Source organism: Lygodium microphyllum, chromosome 6 (genome assembly GCF_053477565.2).
Source record: "Lygodium microphyllum isolate KBCC chromosome 6, Lygodium_microphyllum_v1.1.10, whole genome shotgun sequence".
Taxonomy (NCBI): domain Eukaryota; kingdom Viridiplantae; phylum Streptophyta; class Polypodiopsida; order Schizaeales; family Lygodiaceae; genus Lygodium; species Lygodium microphyllum.
The window spans coordinates 64,648,436-64,667,698 of NC_141140.1; positions in this window are offsets into that span (position 1 = coordinate 64,648,436).

Below are 19,263 nucleotides of genomic sequence, written 5' to 3' on the forward strand. Positions count from 1 at the left end.
CAGCCATATGATCTTGAATCTTAACCTGTTGATTTATATCCTACAAAAAATTATTAATATCAGCTTTGACCATATCTACTGCATCCACAGATGGATTTTTAGAACCCTAAATTTTCTTAACATTCTGCAACCCAGACACTACATCCATCATCCTATGATAGTCAGCCTGCATAACTTCCAACTTTTCCTTTAACATATATTTCTCATGAATCAATGTCTCCATGTTTTCAGACACAAATATCAGCTGCAAAACTGTATATGGTTGAGAAATAACCTGAGACATCCTAGCAGCTATACCAACCACTAATCATGTATAAAGGAAGTCAATGTAGCTCTCATTGATGTCAAATCTTGCTGCATAAAAACAAAGCCATCAAAATCAACCTCCATATCTCTCAAGATTTGCTGTTCCACTTTAAGAAGAGGTTGTAAACGGGCATCCAATAATACTCTTTCAGCCTTCAACTTTGCATTTTCTTTAGCCAACAAATCCAATTCACCACCAAACTTATCCTGCATATTAGCTGTCCATTCCTTAAATGCAACAGAATACAATTTACATTTAACCAACATATCGGCATACTCATCAATTTTCCTTTTCAAAGCACCAACCTCATTCTCATGTAATTCCTTCATTTTTTCCATTTCAACATGCATAGAATCTCTTTTAGTTTTCATGGACTCTAACTGCTCCTGCAAAGATTGCACCACATTTAACTTAACGGCACCATTAGCATGCATATCCTTCATGAACCAATGTAACCCTGAAACCAAAGAGCAAGCTTCACCAAGACTTTGAGGAACATATCCATCATGAACCACTTCCCTGTCATAAGACAAACCCATATGCTGATGCATAGCATCACTGTGCTTTGGTATAGGCATAGTCTCCATATTCAACTTGGAGAATCTAACCTTCTTCTTAACCCCTGTAATGAGCACATCCTCATGAACATTGTCATTCTTAACATCATCATTTAACCATGCTGATATATCTAAAGGCACAGTACATCCTAAAGTATTAGCATGTGAAGCTTCATGAGATGAAAAAGTCATAAACAAAGGATCCACAAACTCCTTTGACTTGACATTCTCAAGATCACCCAATGCATGATCATGAGACAAATCTTTATCATAGCAGTCAACCATTATCCCATCCACTAATTTCTTCCTTTTAAATGTAGTAACCTTTTCCATACTCGGAGATTCCCAAAGAGACGGATGCAATGCTGGACATACAACCTGCAGATGAGCATATAAACCAGCCAACATAGGTCCAAGTCTACTTTTCTGCTACTGCTTGCAAATTGTTGGCACATGAACTTCCTGCATCAATTTGTCATATAGAGTTCCTGACCAATTTGGAATCCCAACATTTTCCGCATACCATAAAATACCAAAAGGTGTCATTTGTTATTACATCAGCCTTTATGAACAATAAAAACCGCTGCATGAACCATTTGATGAAAAACCTCCTCTTTGCATCTACATGCCTTAACACATACTGATTTCTAACGCTTGTAGGAAGCCCAAACTCTTGCTGCATAGCTTCATCTATGCACTGCCAATGCTTTGGCCGATCATTAAGCTCAAGAGAGAAAACATGTGCTAGTAGAGTAGGAGTAAGCTCCAATTTTCCACCAACTTTGCCACTTTCTCTAATCATAAGTAACTGCTGCTGAGCATGTGTATTATTTCCCCAAGCATCCCATGGTAGCTCCGCGAAATCAAGCAACCCAATTTGCCTTAACCAACCCCTAGTATTGGGTTCTTTGGTATCCATGAGTATAGAGCAATCAAACATAGGAGTAGCCAACTCACCCTCATCTTCACTTGACATAATAGAAGATGTTTTTGGTGTGGAGTCTTGATTTTTGATGGCGTTGCGTCAGGTGGGCTATCACTAGAGTCTTCATCATGCTCTTGGACTGCTCTCAACTGCTGTCGTGCCCTCTTACAGGGAGTTTTGAATTCTTCCTTTGCCTTGTCTTCACCATAGCTGCATCACCGACGACCTGCTACGGATTAGGAATGAAGAGAGATGGAGAAAATGATGAAGATTGATGACATGAAATCGCAGGGAGACGCTGCTGAATTGGCGTAGGCGACAGCACATGACTCTTCTTAGCCATAGTTTTCCCTTTTTCCACTTGCCTTACCTAACTATGAGTTAAACTCCTTGAAAAAAGAGATATGGTAACATACGGATTGCCACTTGTACTCCTTGTAAGTTGAACATGAGAATCTTGTCGCTTCAAACCCACCTCATGCAACTGAAACTTTATAAGTTCACACAATGAAAATACCAACAAAACTGGAGTTAAAGATAGTTGATCTTCTAAACCATCACATAAACATCCCAAGTTGAAAGGTAAATATCTTTTCAAAGCACAATCTTCCATGGCCATGATACCACTTTGCCCAATCATGATTGCAAGACAAAAAACTTTAAAAAGATAATCCTCACAAAGTGAATTCCAAGAGCCAACTTTGAATGTCATATATTTCCACCACTTCATGTAGCACCATTGAACCTTTAAAATGAGATAGAACAATTGCCAAATAGCTTTCACTTCATAGAGCACTACTAAAGTCTACATAACTTCTTCATGTACACCACAAGTGATATACAAGATAAAATTATCTGCTAATAGCTCACAATAAAAGAGTGGTTCTTTTTGCCAAAAATCAAGCCAAGAAACCCTAAAAACAATAATGAGACTCATAGAATCATAAAGTGCTCCATGAGGTAAAATGCCACAGGTTACTCCATGAGGCAATAGTGCTGGAATTTGAACCAAATTTAGTGCAACTGTAGGTTCCTGTTCAACTTCATAGAGTACCTTATCATAATCTGGTTGAACTAACCTTCTTAATCTAAATCCATTCACTTCAGGCTTAATAATTTCACCCTGTAAAGTAGTCAACACAAAAGTGCATTGACCAACATCTTTCAAAACTTCATAGGGACCGGTGTACCTTAACTTTAACTTCCCTGGATGCTTCCCAAGCCGTGAATTATACACCATAACCAAATCCCCTTCTTTGATTATCTTCTTTTTAATATGCCTATTAACCCATGCCTGTCTTCTTAACTGCACCACCCCTTGAAGGTAGTGAGCTATAATCCGATCTTCCTCTAACTGCAACAACTTCTGCAGCCTATCATGAAGTGATTCTTCAGAACACAACCTATAAGCAACCGCTATCCTCAAACTAGGCACCAAGAACTCCATGGGGACAACTACCTCAAGTCCATAAACCAACTTAAAAGGAGTCAAGCTTGTTGACACCTTATATGATGTACGAAAGGACCATAATACCGAATCTAACTTTGTATCCCAATCCTTACGGTTATCAGCAACAATTTTCTTAAGAATTCGGAGTAAAATCTTATTTGAACTTTCAGCTTGTCCATTTTCTTGAGGGTGATAGGATGTAGACTTCTTATGAAGGATCATATGCTTAGCAGTAAGCTCTTTAATTACTTCATTCAGAAAATATTTACCCCGATCACTTACCAACTCTATGGGGCATCCAAAACGGGTCATGATATTAGAGTACAAAAATTGAGCTACAATTTCTGCTTTATTATCCCGTAATGCTTTGGCTTCAACCCACTTAGTACAATAATCGGTACAGACCAGAATATACTAATTCTTACTTTGACGAGCAGCTGGCTTGATGGGGCCCACAAAAATCAATACCCCACTTTTGAAATGGTTCCAAAGGTAAAACTGGATGATCTTGCATTCGATCCCGAGATTGAGGTTGACCCTCCTTCATACAAGTAATGCATTCTTTAGCATATTGATAAGCATCTTATGTGCTTTATGGAGAACTGCAAGCTGATCTTGAACAGTTACGCACCTTCTTAGCACATTATCAATGCCTCTCCTGTAAAGAACTCCCAAAATAACTTGATAACTCCTACTTTGTAATGCCTTCTACGGTGGTCTCTAGGCAAATTTGCAGGCATCACTCCATGAAGCAAAAATTGTAACATTTGATCATAAAAGGAATTGAATTGACTTACTTGAACATTGAATAATTCTCCATTAGGCAACTGATCATTCACCCCTAATACAGGGTCCACTAACTCAATTCTACTTAGAAAATCGGCCCACTGCATGCTCTTTACCTGGTGTATGTATTATTTTGTAATCAAAATCTTGCAATAATAACATCCACCTTGCCAATCTTCCTGTAACCTGCAGCTTGTTAATAAGATACAACAAAGCTTGATGATCCACATGAAAAATAACTTGGTTCCCCAACAAGTAATGTCTAAATTTTTGCAATGCAAAGATCATCCCCAAAGCTTCCCGTTCAGTAACAGTATAATTCTTCTTAGCTGTTGTAAGCCGTCTGCTTGCATAATATACAGGTCTGAACCAACCAACAACCCTTTCTTGCATCAAGACTGCACCTACTGCAATATCAGATGCATCCACAAATACATGAAACGGAATATCCCATTGTGGCGGTTGCAAAATTGGTGCTACAACAGCATCTTTTTCAATATAGCAAAAGCTTTATCCTAGTCATGCCTCCACACAAACTGAACCGCTTTCTTGGTTAGCAATGTTAGTGGAGCACAATTATGAGCTAAATACCTGAAATACATGCTGTGACATTTGACCTGCCCCACAAAGCGCATCACTTCTTGAATTGTTGTAGGTACTACAACCTTCTCAATTGCTTGAATCTTCCTTAAATCAATAGCCATACCCTCTTCTGAAATGATATGCCTCAACAGAACTCCTCTTTTAGTAGCAAAAACAGATTTGAAAGGGTTAAGGGACATGCCAAATTGACGGCATCTTTCAAAACAAAGTCTAAGATGCTGCAAATGATCCACTTTCTTACCAAATACATAAAAATCATCTATGAAGACCCTCATAATGAAAGGTGAGAAGGATTGAAGCTTGCACGCGAGCTATGGCGGGAGAGCAAGAGCAAGAAAGAGAGAGACAAGAAATGGGAACTCCAACAGTCACAATGTGTGACCGGGCCTTCCTTTATTCAAACTGTCACTAAAAGAATAAAGAATAAAGTGACGTGACGGGTGCCCGCCACCTGCAGTGTGCAGTGGCGGGTACTGTCAGTGTAGTAATACACGGGGCGGCACGGTGGAGGCGCCTTTACCCCCAACAACCTCCCACTTAAAGGCGAATTTGCCCTAGTGAGAGAGAAAAGAAAAAGAAAAGACAGTACAAATGTACATAGGTACAAGGGATGAGGAAAGGTGACATCTCATCCAACGCCCATCAACCTCCTGAGGAAGGCAAAGCGCTCAGTAGTGAGGCTCTTCGTGAGCAAATCTGCAGGATTCTCGTCAGTGGAGATCTTGACAAGGTCAACAGACCTGTCCTCCACGACACCACGTATGAAGTGATACCTCACCTCAATGTGTTTCGTCTTCGCATGGAAGACTGGATTCTTAGCCAACTGAATGGCACTCATAGAATCCGAATGCAGTGTAGGTGTAGCATCAATCCCAAGGTCAGCAACTAGACGGCCTAACCATATGGCCTCCTTGCAAGCCTCAGTGGCTGCAACATACTCGGCCTCAGTGGTAGACAAAGCCGTACACTTCTGAACCCTGGACATCCAAGAGATAGCCCCTCCAGCATAGGTGAATACATAGCCAGAAGTGGACTTCCTACTATCTTCATGTCCTGCATAATCGGAGTCAGTGTACCCCACGACCCCTGTATCCTGGCTGCCATAGCAAATACACATATCTGCTGTGCCCTTCAGGTACCTCATGATACCCTTCACGGCATCCCAATGTCTGCTGCCAGGTGTAGCCATATAGCGTGCCACAACACCAACTGCATGTGCAATATCTGGACGAGTGGCTATCATGGCATACATCAAACTGCCCACGGCTGATGCATAAGGGATCTTGGCCATCTCGGCCCTCTGCTCATCTATCTGCGGACAATCGGCCTGTGATACCTTCACATATGAAGGTAATGGATAGCCAATAGGCTTTACGTCCTGCATGCGGAAGCGCTCAAGGACTTTATGAATGTACTCCCGCTGTGAGAGATACAAAAGTCCCTGATGCCTATCGCGATTAATGCGCATCCCAAGTATATGTGAGGCCTGTCCCAAATCCTTCATCTCAAAGCTCTTCTTCAGATGAGATTTGAGAGCATCTAGCTCATCATGAGCTTTCCCTACTATCAGCATATCATCAACATAGAGTACCAAGATAAGCAAACTGCCATCACGGGCTTTCTTCGTGTAAAGACACGGATCCATAGCACTCCTGCTGTAGCCCTGTGACTGCATAAAGGCATCAAACTTATGATACCATTCCCTAGGTGCCTGCTTCAAGCCATACAAGCTCTTCTTCAACTTGCACACTAGGTGCTCCCTGCCAGGTTCTGCAAAGCCCTTAGGCTGATCCATATAGATCTCATCATACAAGTCCCCATGTAGAAAAGCCGTCTTGACATCCATCTGATATAGATCTAAGTCAAGCTGTGCAACCAAAGCCAAGACTAAGCGCAGGGTGGTCATCTTAACCACAGGAGAGAAGACCTCATCAAAGTCCACACCATGTTCCTGCTTAAAACCCTTTGCTACCAATCTAGCCTTGTATGCCGGCTTGGGGTGTCCAGGGGTACTTTTCAGCTTGTACACCCACTTGCATGGCAAAGCCTTCTTGCCCTTAGGCAAGGCAACCAAATCCCAAGTCTCATTCTTATGCAGGGAGTCTATCTCAGACTGCATAGCCCTCTCCCAGGAGTGACTGTCACCCCTGCGCATAGCCTCATCATAAGTGAAAGGCTCTCCTGCATCTGTAACCAAAACATAATGCATAGAGGGCTGAAATCTGTCAGGTGGACGTCTATCTCTAGCAGACCGTCTCACCGCAGGCTCTGCTGCCTATCTAACTACCTGTCCAACATCCTGGCCCTGTGGAGGAACTGCTGCAGGCTGTACTACTGGCTGTGCTGGAGCTTTAGGCTCCTCCTGAAAGATCACTCTGCGGATCTCAACCACCTTCTCAGGCTGCCTGTGCATCTTGTCTTCATGGAAGACGACATCATGGCTGCGTACTATTTTCCGCGCCTGCGGATCCCATAGGCGATAGCCCATCTCTCCTGACTCACCATAGCCAAGGAATATGCATTTAATGCTCTTTGGATCCAATTTACTCCTCTTGTCCTTGGGCACATGGCAGAATGCCTCACATCCAAAGACACGGAGATGCGCATAAGAGGGTGGCTTACCAGCCCAAACTTCCTCTGCAACCTGGAAATCCAATCCACTGGAAGGCGATCGGTTTATGACATGCACTGACGTACTAACTGCCTCAGCCCAAAAACTCGGGGGTAGGCCTGCATGGCTAAGCATAGAGCGCACACGCTCCTGAATAGTCCTGTTCATGCGCTCAGCCAAACCATTCTGGGGTGGGGTGTAAGGGGCGGTCAACTGACGCTTAATACCCCTGTCATCACAAAAATGCTCAAAAGCATGCGAGACATATTCTCCCCCATTATCTGTCCTAAGGCATTTCAGCCTATACCCAGTCTGGTTCTCAACAAGAGCAAGCCATCTCTGAAAAACTGCCAAGACATCGGACTTCTGCTTTATGGGATAAGCCCACACTTTCCTAGAAAAATCATCAATGAAGGTAACGAAGTACTTCGCGCCACCCATAGACATGCAAGGCATAGGCCCACAAACATCGGAATGCACCAATGCCAAGGGCTCACTCATGCGTGGCCTACCCGATTTCTTATGCATAGACCTATTCTGCTTACCATAAAGACAATGATCACACGAGTCAAAACATGCATAATCCAAAGGCGGAAGATACTGCAAACTAGATAACATTTTCATTCCTTTCAAAGACATATGCCCCAAACGGGCATGCCAAAGTGATACATGTGGGATAGAGCCCACTGCCAAAACATGGTCTACAGAAGACCCAGATACAACAAGAGGATAGAGGCTGCCAGCCTTGGCGCCTCTAGCAAGCACAAGTCTGCCTTTGGTAATCTTCCAGGCAGAATCCCCAAAACAGACATGAAATCCTGCATCATCCAACTGTCCTGCAGACATAAGACTACGCGTAAGCGCAGGTACATGACGTACATCCCTGAGCAAAAAGGAACTACCAGTGGAAAACTGCAACTGAATATCTCCACAGCCCACAATATCAAGAGACCTGTCATCTCCAAGTCTGATTGATCCAGATACAGTACGGTAAGAGTGAAACCACTCACGGTAAGGCGTCACATGGAAGGACGCACCTGAATCCAATAACCAGCACTGTGCATACATACTAGGTGTCTCAGTCAAGTGTGAAGCATCAGAAGAACTAGCTGCAAGTATAAACTCATCACCACCATCGGACTCTTCAGTCTGCGTGACATTAATTTCCTCAATCTTGACGTTGGACTTCGTAGGTACTATGCTGCGATCAGAGGACTTCTCCTGCACTTTATCTTTCCCCTTATCCTTGCGCTTCTCATTGCGCAACTCATGACACCGTGGTCTAATATGGCCCTTTTTCCCACAATGATGACAAGTGACATTTGCATTGCGTCCACGCGACTTACTACGTGACTTGCCACCACGAGATTTAGACCGACCCTTCTGCGAGTCACGGCCTCAGCCATTACCACAGTCATACCTGTCATTCCTGCCTCTAACTGTCAAAGCATGACTACCACGAGAGGCATCCAAGTTTTTGCGATTCACCTCTTCCTGAAGAAGAGCACTCTCAACATCTGCCAATTTTAGAGTAGCACTAGAGGCACAAAGAGCAGTGCGGAATACATCCCATGACTCATTCAGAGTTCCAAGCAAGAAAAGAGGAGTTACTTCCTCTCCAAAGGTGATATCCTGCGAAGTCAGGTTCTTCAGTATAGCATGGAACTGGCTCAAGTGAGCAGACATAGTCGCATTATTCTTCATGCGCAGATCCATAAGCTGCTTCAACCAGTACATCTGACTCGCTGGACTTTTCTTATCATAAAGATTCTTGATCTTATTCCATAGATCCCATGCACTCTGTGCTTCCTCAAATACATTATAATGTACCTGTTCAGTGAGAGACAATACAATCGTGGACTTGCATAGCTCATCAAGTTCAAGCCAGTCGTCATTGTCCATAGTTTCAGGCTGCTCCCCACTCAACCGAAGTGGCTTAATCTGAGATTTCTGCACCAAAACCTGCCATATTTGACTCTTCCAGTAAGAGTAGTTGGTACCATCCAACTTTGTAATGTTAAAGATGGAACTATCATGCGAAGATGACGCCATTATGCAGGCTGGAAATGCCCAAACAGTCCAAAACTGCTTGCTGTTTTACTGCAGAAACTGCCCAAAAATGACCAAAACGGGGTCCAAAGGGCGAGCAAAGTGTGGCAAAAGTGGCTGCCCACTTAGTACCAGGTGCGGTACACCAAATCACGATATTTCAGCATGAAAAGTACACCTCAGTCCACCAATAACTGCTTGCTGTAATAAATTGCAGGTATGCAGTCTAGAGAGCAAACTGTCCCAAAATAGGATCCAATGTCAAGCAAACAATGCTAGGTCCAAAGCCGGCATGAAATGGACATAAGCAAGGCCAATGACAGTGAAAAGAACATGAGCTCAACACCAAGCATGTCAAAATAACATCTGCCAGTGAAAGGCACACCCCCAGACACTCTAGGCAAAGTGTTCCTGTAACTGCCAAAACCTGACACAAATAGGTATCTGCTCAAAGAGAAAGATCCAAATATGAGACTCAGCTCATAAGCATCCTGTGAACCAAGAGTACATCAATGCATATCCATAAAGATCGGAGTATGATCCCAAAGTCTCAATGTGTATGTAGCTGCTCAAGACATAAACTGCTCCAAATACATGTAAGTGCTCCAATAGCATGCAACTATCAAAGGTCAAAAAAGCATGTAAAATGCTCCCACTGGCACAAAAGGCGTACAAAGCGAGCTCAGAAGCTCAAAAAACCCAAGAGAAAGCACCAGTGATAAGTGACCTTGTCAATGCATCAAGCGCATCCGAGAGAGCATGACATACATGAAGCACCGGTCGTATTAACCATGAAGCAATACATAAGCCCAAATAAGCTCTCGGTCAACTCAATGACATCCAAATAGCAACCAAGATCAGTGATCAAGTAAGCCGATAATGCTCAAATACATCCAAATCCAAGCTCCAAATGTCGGTATGGCATACACGAACCAAATAGCATATGTCACGAACCAAAGCATGTAATGCAAAAGCCTAACTGTCAAGCAGAGACATGAGGCATAGGCGGTCCACGAGCATGCCGAGTCGGTCCAAATGCCAGTGAAGACGGAGCTAATGCGAAGCTCAAAAGCATCCCATAATCTCATACATATGCTCCAAGTCGTCCCCAAATGTCAGAGATATCATGCCAAAGCTCAAAGCATACATCCGGTATCGGTAGGTAAGTGCCAAAGCATGTAAAGTACCTTCAGCCCACTGTTATTCCAGCATGTATTTACTGTTCTAAACAGTAGATTTCAGCCCCAAATTCAAGCCAAAATCATGGTCAAACCAAATGCATACATCCCCAATACATCCGGGTAGAAAGTAGACCGCATACGGGCATCAAACAAGGTAACCGGAGTAGAGTATAAGCATTAAATGCCAATGCCAAGTGTGGCTGCCCTGTTTCCAGCACTGTATAACAGTAAATAACAGTCCCAAATCAGCCAATATTTCAAGCCAAAATCATGGCATAATCATGTGCATACATTCCCAAGGCACTAGGCATCATGTAGACCGCATACGGGCATCAAATAGCACAACCGGAATGGAGTATAAGCAACAAATGCTAATGCCAATGGTGCTGCCCTGTTTTCAGCCTGTTATGATAGTTTATGACAGTCCCAAATCTGAAGAAATCAGCCCCGAAAGATCAAGACCAATGCCCAAAGCTTGAATGACATCAAACGTGAAGTCTATAGCCCTCTTGATCAAGGTAGAGAGCAAGAAGCAATGGCCAAGTGTGGAGCTGAAGTAGATGAGTGCTCACAGCCTGGAAAAAATGATGCAATCTGCCCTGTTGGTGCTGAACTTGCTGCTGCTCCACATGGGCTGAAAAGGGGGTAATGGGGGGCTCAATGATGGCCCAAGGTAGGCACATACCAAGCCATGAAGGCCCAATGCAAAGGGGAGGGAAGATATGAGCTATGGAGCTCAAGAAGAGTGGCTGCCCTTTGTTCCTGCCCTGTTTCAATCTGAGAATACACTCAAATGCCTGCAAATGCTGAAGCAATACCTCAAGGGCAAGGCCCTGATGAAGCTCAAGAAGGCCAAGATGGAGCTCGGGAAGCCGGGGAGAGTTGGGAGCTCAAGAGGTCGGCTATGGCTGCCGGGATGGAGACCCAATGCGTGAAGCGAGTCGATGCGAAGGTCGGGAAGCACCGAGTCGAGCTCGAGCAAGAGAATGCCAAGCTCTGATACCAGTTGAAAGGTGAGAAGGATCGAAGCTTGCACGCGAGCTATGGCGGGAGAGCAAGAGCAAGAAAGAGAGAGACAAGAAATGGGAACTCCAACAGTCACAATGTGTGACCGGGCCTTCCTTTATTCAAACTGTCACTAAAAGAATAAAGAATAAAGTGACGTGACGGGCGCCCGCCACCTGCAGTGTGCAGTGGCGGGTACTGTCAGTGTAGTAATACACGGGGCGGCACGGCGGAGGCGCCTTTACCCCCAACACATAAAAGATGTAAGATAAGGATCAAAGGTTTTATGAGCTGTACCCTGAAATTCTGGGGGTCCATTCTTCAAACTAAAATTCATGATAGTACTACAAAGGCACCCCATTCGGTTATGAAAGCTGTCTTATCCATATCTTTCGGATGCATGCGAATCTGATTGTAGCGAGAGAAACCATCCAAAAAACTATAAATCTCATGGCCCGCCACATCATCCAATAAAGAATCCGTGAATGGAAGAGGGAATGGGTCAGTAATAGTTGCTGCATTCAACTTTCTATAATCTACACAAACCTGTATTTTGCCATTCTTTTTAGGCACCACCACAATTGGTGACAACCAAGTCACTTCGTTAACAGGGTGAATAAAACCCACTCGCAAAAGTTTGTAAATCTCTTCCTTCACCTGTTTAGCATAATAGGATTCATACGATACCATTTTTGCATAACTGGCTTTGCATCTGCCTTTAAATTAATTCTATGCTGACATACGTTTGGATCAAAGCCCTTTATATCCGTATATTCCCAAGCAAAAATATCCTGAAAGTCCTTACACAACTTAATTAATTGCTGTTTGAAGTCTTCCTCAATGAAAATACTCACCTTTATCGGCTTAGAGCCTATTTCAGCTTCCAAATACACTTCTTGGACATCATCCTCAAAGACTCTAGCTGACTTGTGCATGGTATGCTCATATTTCAGCTCTACATCTATAATAACTTGCTGACTTGCTTTGTCTAAATCCTCCTCTGCATCCAAAGAAGGCTTATTTTGGTCTTTAACTGTTCCCAAATCAGTGTTTTTACTTCCCTCAGAAGTAACATTACTTTCCACCACCAAATTACTATTCTGCTGCATGAAATCACTACTCTGCTCCATGAAGTCACTGTCTTGTTTCATGGGGCAAACAGTTTGCTGCATCAAATTACTCTATTGATGCATGGGGTAACTGTTCTGCTCTAAAGATAAAACCACTTCTGATGATAATACCTCTAGAAATACCCTATACTGAGCCAAAATTTTCTGAACATCCACTTCAAAAATTGGCACAACTGTGGGGTTATCTTGCATAAAAAGTTCCTCCTCATCATCCTCAATCTCAGGTGCAACATTAATTGTCTGAGCGACGGTACTTAGGTTCCAAAGTTACTTGATTACTTGTGGACAACTTGACCTCCTTACTTCCATGAGGAATAGTTGTTGTATCTGAACCCCAATCCTGCTTTAACTTGGCTAGTCTAATCCATAGTCTTCCCAACAGCATGTTATATGAATCCCCTAAACCTTCCATATGAAGAACAACAAAACTAACCTTGAACTTCAGCCCGACTATCCGAATAAGCTGATTCTTTAATATTCCCAATGGCTGAATTCTTCTTTGATCTGCCATTTGAACCTGAAATGGTGCTGCCACAAGTCCTTGCAACTTATGTGCCAAATACATCTCTTCAAGCAAAATATTAACTCTAGAACCTCCATCTAGAAGAACATCATCAAACTTTCTACCCAAATAGTCAACTTGAATAGTTGGAACCTTATAGTCTACCACCTCCATATGTGTGGGAATCACCGCTTGACAATCTGAGGTCTGTTCTCAATCCATAGCATAATGCTTAACCACTTCATCGTGATTCAACATAATCTTAGCTAAAAGCTTTTCTTTAAACCTTGGAATTAAATCAAGGATTTGTTCCAAAGTCAACAGTAATGAAAATTTGGTTAGTGCAGCAAACAACTCATGAGAACCATGCAATGCCTCATAAGGCTTCAAACTTTGTGACTGTTCACTGAACTGCATTTATGACACAAGCATATCCTTCTCATTTTCCTCATGAAGCAGCTAACTGTCTTGAGCTTCATAAGGCAATTCTGCAACTTTAAGTTGTTTTGAAGACTGTTTTTTCTGCAACTTCATAACTTCATTGGAAGCCACTTCCCTAGCCTTTTCTTGATCTTCCCAATTAATCTTTTGCTTAGCTTTTGCTCTGGTAATGGCCAAAATTGCTGTCTCATCCGGACAATCTTCCACAACTATGCAATTTGAACAGTCACAGCCCACTTGTGGCTGTAAACCATGCTTAGTAACATTTAACACACCCTTATATAGCACTTCTTTCTGTAAAGCTTCATGAACTTGCTGGTTCTTTTGATGACTTACTGCCTCTCTCTCCATGACTTCTGCAGGTAACTCTACTAGGACTACTACAGCGGGTGTCAGTGGTTGCTGTCCATGGGGTAGTCTTGCCCTGTTACAGTTCTATATAACAAATGGATTAAGTTATCAATCTTTTTTTTCCACACATATATGTATTTTTTTGCATACTTACTAGGCATTATGTGCTTAAATTACTGCCGGTTGCATTTCTTGCTGCTCCCCGGTCTGCATTCCCCTTTCAGTCCTATGGCGTACCCATAACTCACAGTTAGGTCCAAACATGTGCCCCTGCCTGCCACAGTAATAGCAAGGTCCTTGCTGCCTCTGTTGAACATTATTCCACTACCTTGGCTGGTCATTACCCCATTGCTTAGGTGGCTGACGCTTCCTACCAAAGCCTCTAAATCCTCTTTGCTGTGCCAATTTAGGTGCAATTTGGTTAACTGGTGTCGCTGGAGATGCGGTTTGCTACCTTGCATTCCATACAACTGGATTATACCAGCATTCTCTAGCCTCATGGCCCACTTTTTGACAAATGGTACATGACTTTACACTTCTGGAAGTTGTCATTACTCCCATCTCCAACAGTTGCTTCTTAATTTTCTTTTCCAACCTTTTTTCCAAGGCCGTTTTTTTCCTCTTTCTCTTTCCCCTTCTTGCTATCCTTAGAAGAGGTTTTATCTTTCCTAGATTTCTTTTTGTATCTCTTCTGTCTCCACTTAATTCGATCATCATCTGAGTCACTTGATTCGGTTTCTGACTCAGAGCCTGATGAAGTATCTTCCTCCTCACTACTCTCCTTTGAATCAAAACCATCAAAGTCAGAGTCTCAAGAGTCATGTTTACTCTTCTTCTTGGATCTACTCTTACCAAGTCTCTTTTCCACCTGCTGGGCTGCTTCAACCAGCCAATCTATACTATTATTGTTTCCAATTTCTGCATTAGCAATTGCTGCTGCAATAGCTTTGTCCAAACCCTTAACAAAATAAGAGTATTGTAACTCCATAGAAGGTCTATCTTCCTGATTCAACCTGTTTAATAGATTTTTAAATTTCTGTGCATAATCCTGCCCTAACATTGTCTTCTGCTTGATCTGCTTCAACCTTTTCAACACATCAGTAGTTGTCTTATGCTTTCTAAACCTACTTAAGAAAGTGGTTTTAAGGTCACCATATGTGGTAAAGTATCCAACATCATAAGTACTATACCAATCCATAGCCTTACCCTTGAAAGTTGCCACCAATTGCTGTAATTTGACTTGATCCCCAAACATATTGTTGAAGCCACTAGCCACCCACCTTGTCTCAAACTGAGCGACATGACAATCTGGGTCTTCTTTCTTCTTCCCTGAGAATTTAGATGCCCTAACCTTAGGGTTAAGTGGTGGATTGGGATTCATAGTTCGGAACTTCTTCTTCTTTAATGGGGGCAAGGGATCTAAAGTTAAAGACTTCCTAGTAGTACCCACTTGTCTCCTCAACAGGACTGCACTTCCTAACACCAAATGTTGTAATCGCTGTGCTGCACAATCCGGAGGAGTTGAAAGATCGTGCAAGTTAGGTACTCCTTTTGCTTCATCAGGAGAGCTTGAGGGAGATTTGGTGGACGACGCAAGGGAATGATACACAGTAGCGGTACCAGCAGAGGTACCAACATCCTAGAACTCCTCTCCAAAAGATGGAAACTTCTCCTCATCTAGGGTGTCAATTCCTCTTGCTTCCCGGTTGTCATTCTGCAATAACTCCCTTTGTTGTCCTGCCAATAACTTCCGTAATTCTCTGGATTTGCTTCGGGTTAGAATAACATTTTATCGATATGGGTAATTCTCTGACATATATGCAGAAATCCAAAGTTAAACCTTTAAGCTGCATCATGCTGCTTGAAGCAATATACCACTGCCCCAAGAAGCAACTAGATTTTCAGATATATATCATCAAAGAAAAGTATTTCGACTATGGTTCAGCATCCAGAAATAGAAAACCACATAAAAAGAGTTGAATTGTCTTGATTCTGGTTCTTCTTCTTCATGCAGAAAACTTCTGCTTCACGTAGAAAACTGTTGCTTCATGCAGCAACTTCGAACATCTGAGCTTAACCTTCATAATTTTGAATAATGTTTTGACACAAAGGTTCCAAGAAGGCAATGGCAGGATCGCCAAAGTGTTGATGCCCTTTCTATGCAGAATACATAAAAGAACAGAGAATACTTCATGAAGCAAATACCTAATCTCACACCTAGAAATCATAGAAACTCAGAACTAACCATATGAAAGCATAGTACACTATATTCAGCACTACTAATCAGAAAACAGAGAATGAATCACACAAGACATGCTACAAATGAGATCAAGACTCCAGCCATGATAGCGCCAACTGCCAGATCCTCTTCATAATTAGGTAGAAACATCATACATCATGCGTAATCATTATAAGTGATCAAATAGACAAGAAGAACACACAAAATGCCTCATCAGGTCACGTTTTTGCAACTACCCCAAAACTGCACTTCATGAGGCAGTGAACTTCATAAGATATATAAAGGTTGCTTCACATAGGAAATAGTAATAACTAAGGTAATACACCATTATAAGGGTAAATGTAGTGTCAAGCCAACGGCTAACACCCTAGTCTATAGAGTTGGCTTGCGATCAGCTGATAGGGCTGGATCTTAAGGATTAATTGCCTAAGTCGTGGCTTTTTGTATCAGTCGATCAGGCAGTCCGTGTTCAAGCACTTGGACTATGTCATCCGCCCAATATGGCATTAGATCAGCCTTGAATAAATCTCTCTCGCTAGACAGGTTAAATAGATGGGGCTTGGGTAATTCGTCAACAATGCCTTGTCCAACGGCTTCCCCCGTGGGAATGCGTGACATATGGTCAACCATGTAGTGCTGTTTTCCTTTTCGTACAACCACGGAGAAGTCAAATTCCAAGAGCAGAAGGAGCCACCGAGCTATGCGTCCTGTAGCGCAAGGTTTGTTTACTAGATAGAGCAGGGCTTGATGGCCCACAAAAAAGGTAAAAGGTGTGGCCAATAGATAGTGCTGGAATTTCTTCACAGCAAACACCATGGCTAATCCTTCTCTTTCTGTCATCGAGTAGTTCATTTCCATCTCAGTGAGTTGTTTGCTAGCAAAGCTCACTGGATAGTCTAAGTTGTGTTCGCCAGGTTGGCACAACACTGCCCCCACGGCAAACTTAGAAGCATCGATATGCACGTGGAAAGTAATGGTCCAATCTGGGGTTCATAGAATTAGTGCTGTGGTTAGACCCTTTTTCAACTCTTCATATGCTCGTTAGCATGCCTTTGTCCATTTGAAGATGATCAGCAGCTTGTACAAAGGTCTCGCGATCAATGCATAGTTCAGTACAAACCGCCGATAGTACCCCGTATGGCCTAGGAAGCATTAAACTCCCTTGTAGTTGATTGGGGGTGGAAGGTCAACAATAACCCTGACTTTCAAGAAGTCAGTGGCAATGGCGTTCTTCATTACCACATGCCCTAAGATGCATCCATGCTTTACCCAAAACTAGCACTTTAAGGGATTCAAGGAGAGACGATATAAGCGACACCGACTTGTTAGCTGTAGATGCGGTTGGTACACCGCCCATGAATAATAGCTAGATGACAGCTATCCTTATCTACTCTAGTTCATGGATCAGTTAGTATGCCACCTTAGTTAGTTGAGTTTGGTTTGAGACCCATATATAGGGTTCTTCTATTTCTTTGTACTAGAGTTCTTTTTGGCTTACACAACTAAGAAGAGGAAAATTGTTTTCAGCCTCCACCTTTGTGCGTATTCCCCCATTGTGTAAGTGAGAAAGCTACGAGTGAGACTTCTTTCTTCTCTCCCACAATCTTGACATGGTATCAGAGCCTGGTTCATGGTAAGGAGCTCAAGAAAGCAAACCAAGTTCGCGGTGTTCTGGTAAGAGGACCAGTGTTGCTTTCATTTTTTGAGTTTGGGAGCAAGTCTCTACAGGTAGCACAGCCAGAAAGTGCAAGAGTGCATTGTCTCAGATTGAGAGACCCTTCGCGGTGCAGCAGGAGGGCAGTATATGCTGCGGGTGGGGGCTTTAGCCCTCAGTTGCCCTATTTTTTTGATTCGAGGCCATTTTGGTGCCTGTTTTGGAGGTGGAAGTTTTCTGCACGCACTCAGGAAAAGGCCTTGTTTTTTGCTGTGCGACCACTATTCTATAGGTCGGTGAAAAGTTACTATAGAAATTGCATCGTATACCTGTGCACAGAGACATTGGGAGTTACAGAATCATCCTTGTTGCCCGTTGATGCAAAATCATCACTAGAAAGTGACTGTGTGGTCAAATACCACTTTCATCAGTTTTGCAGATTTGCCCTTGTGAGGGTGAAGCTGTGTTTTTTGCAGTGACAGAATTTTTTGCAGTGTTCTGTAATGGCGTCTGATTCTCTTTCACAGATTGTCACTGAAAAGCTTGACAAGAACAACTTCCAAGCATGGAAGTTTAGAATGACGAATTTCCTTATGGGAAAAGGATATTAGGAATTCATTGTAGGAAATGAAGAAGAACCAGTTCTTCCTGATGTTCACAATCAATAGCAAATGCAGGCATTTGAAGGATGGCATGAGAGAGCCAAGAAAGTTATGTACTAGCTGTCTATCAGCATTTCAAACTCTATGATTGTGCATATTCAGGATGCAAGTATGCCAAAGGAGGCATGGGATACTTTGTCAAAAATGTATAGTATAAATACACAAGCGAGGAAAATGCAGCTCAAGCAAGAGTTGCACAATGTGCAAAGAGAAAGTATGAGCATCAATGACTACCACATGAAGGTGAAGAAGATTGCAGATGCACTTGCTTCCATTGGATCGCCAGTGCAAGATGATGATTTAGTTTCTGTGACCTTGAATGGTCTAGGAAAGGATTATGCATAGTTCCGAATTACATTGATTTCCGTCCGTGAAAGATTTCCTGATTTTGAGGCGTTGATTTCTCTTCTAATTTCTGAGGAGTAGAGAAATGGTGGTGCATCTTCTTTAGGAGGAACTTCAAAAGAAGCTGTCTTCTACTCAAATGCTGGAAGAGCTAGAGGCAGAGGTAGAGGAGGCCGATCTAGAGGTCGTTGTAGAAATCAGAATATGCAGCAAACTCAAAAAAACAAGTCCTATGGAGGAGGACGTGGTAACTCTAGAGGCAGGGGGAGCCAAAGAGGTCGTGGTGGATGGCAAAGAGGCCAAAATGCAAACAACAATGTTGAATGCTACTACTGTGGTAAAATGGGTCATATGGCTAAAGACTGCTATAAAAAGCAGAATGACATCATGAATGGAAAATTGCAACAAGGGAATTATGCATCTTCTAGTAGACAGGGTGATGACAGAAATGAGCATTTGTTTATG